This window comes from Corvus brachyrhynchos, unplaced genomic scaffold (assembly GCF_000691975.1).
Source record: "Corvus brachyrhynchos isolate BGI_N302 unplaced genomic scaffold, ASM69197v1 scaffold787, whole genome shotgun sequence".
Classification (NCBI taxonomy): Eukaryota; Metazoa; Chordata; class Aves; order Passeriformes; family Corvidae; genus Corvus; species Corvus brachyrhynchos.
In genome coordinates this window covers 243,955-246,079 of record NW_008239142.1, presented here as the reverse complement: position 1 = coordinate 246,079, position 2,125 = coordinate 243,955, and positions in this window count along the sequence as shown.

Sequence of the window (2,125 nt, the reverse complement as noted above, 5' to 3'; positions counted from 1 at the left end):
CGGAGCGGGAGCGGCTGCGCAAAGGCAGCGCCCGCAGTCGAGGAAATCGGGAAGCGTTATATAAGGAAGCCTGGGAAGTCTGCGTCATCCCGGATGGGGAGGGGGCCGGAGCCGGGCGCTCCCTCCCCCCCCCCACCTTCGATCACATCATTTTTTATTGGATTTGATTTTCCCGGAGCGTTTTCCAGCTGGTTTTCCCCGAAACGGGCCGTCCCAGCTGCATCTCCTGGAATTTTTTCTCTCTCTTTCAGACTTTGTGGAGTTTTTTGGGTCTTTCCCCCCCATTTCAGGGCATAAAGCGGCTTCTGGAATTCCCGCTCTCCTCTGGCATCCCAGAAAATCCTGGGATGGGACGAGGTGCGAGGCCAGACATGGCCCCAGCATTCCCTGCTCCCGGGAAATGGAGTTGGATAAGAACACAAACTTAAGAGGGAAGGGAAGCACTTTTTGGGGGTGGGAGGAGGAGAGGATTTTCCTCCTTTCCCACTTTTCCTGCTTCCCATCGGTCGTTCTGTACTTGACCCGGAGCTGCAGAATCCGGGGACATCCTGAGCCGGTGGCAGGGATCTGGAATCTGGGGGATCCAGGCTCTGGGGGATCCAGAATCTGGGGGATCTGGAATCGAGGGAATCCAGGCTCTGGGGGATCAAGGCTCTGGAAGATCCAGAACCCAGGGGATCCAGGCTCTGCGAGTTCTGGAATCTGGGGGATCCAGGCTCTGGGGGATCTGGAATCGGCAGGATCCAGGCTCTGGGGGATCTGGAATCCGCAGGATCCAGGCTTTGGGGGATCCAGGCTCCAGGGGATCCAGAATCCACAGGATCCAGGCTCTGGGAGATTTGGAATCTGGGGGATCCAGGCTCCAGGGAATCTGGAATCTGCAGGATCCAGGCTTTGGGGGATCCTGGCTCCAGGGAATCTGGAATCCGCAGGATCCAGGCTCTGGGGGATCCGGAATCCGCAGGATCCAGGCTCTGGGGGATCTAGGCTCTGGGGCATCCAGGCTCCGGGGGTCCAGGCTCTGGGGCATCCAGACTCTGGGCCCGGTGTGTTGGAGCCGGGACAGGCGTCCCCACGCTGGGATCTGGGAACAGCAGAACTCCTGGAGCACTTTGCTCCATAGGAATTCCCACTCTGCCACGTCCCAGTGCCCGCTCCCATCCCATTTGTCTTCCCAAATCTTTCTTCTTTTTCCCGCTCCCTTTCCCTCCCGGGAGCTGCCCTGTCCCTGCAGATTCCGGGATGGCTCCAGGGCCGTTTTTAGGGCTTTTCAGGGATTTTCCCTTCGTTTGGCGTTACTGTAAATCCCGGTGCTCATCCTGCTCCGGAGAAAATCTTCGCAAGCCACCCTGAGCCTCCCTTACCTGCCTCAGAATTCCTGCACGGAACCGGGTGTTCCTCAGGATTCCCGGACACCTCCCTGGAGCAGCGGGATTGGGAGCAACCCGGTTTTTGTTCAACCGTGGAGTTGGGTTTTTTTTCCCCCCTTCCCTTTCCAGCGGCGTTCCTGGATCCCGCTCCGGCTCCCGCTCCCGGCCGCCGAGCCGTTAAATCCTAATTACCTTTTTAGGTTATTATCCTTTTCCTGGCATTCCTTGGGAATGCTCGCCCTGGGAGCCAGCCATTTTGTGTTCCGTGCCGGAACGCGTTTCACGACGCCGACGTCGGGATGTGCCGAGCCCAGATGGAATCGGAGCCGCCTCGTGCCGGCCTCCGGGAAGCCCCTGGAGCGGGATTTCAGCCGGACGGCTCCGGATGAGGAGCCAACCCTGCGGATTTCCCGTGGGATCAGCGGGGCTTGACGGGGGATCCTGGGATTTTGGAGCGGGGGGGAAGGGGTTTGGGCAGCGGGAGCGCGCCCAGGTGAGTTGGAGGAGTTGGATCTCGCTGGTTCCTGATCCCGGGAAAACGGGATTTTAAGTGGCTTTTATTCCATCAGTTTCATGGGGTTGGATATCCAGAGGATGTCCTGGAGCAGCTCCTGGATTTGGAGCAATCGGGATGGGGCTGGAACCTCTCGGAGCACCCTGGCTCCGGGGATGGATGCTCCCGTGGGGCTTTATGGATCAGGTTGGGTTTGGATTAATTCTGCAATTCCAGCCCCAAATGGAATTTGGGGATCCTG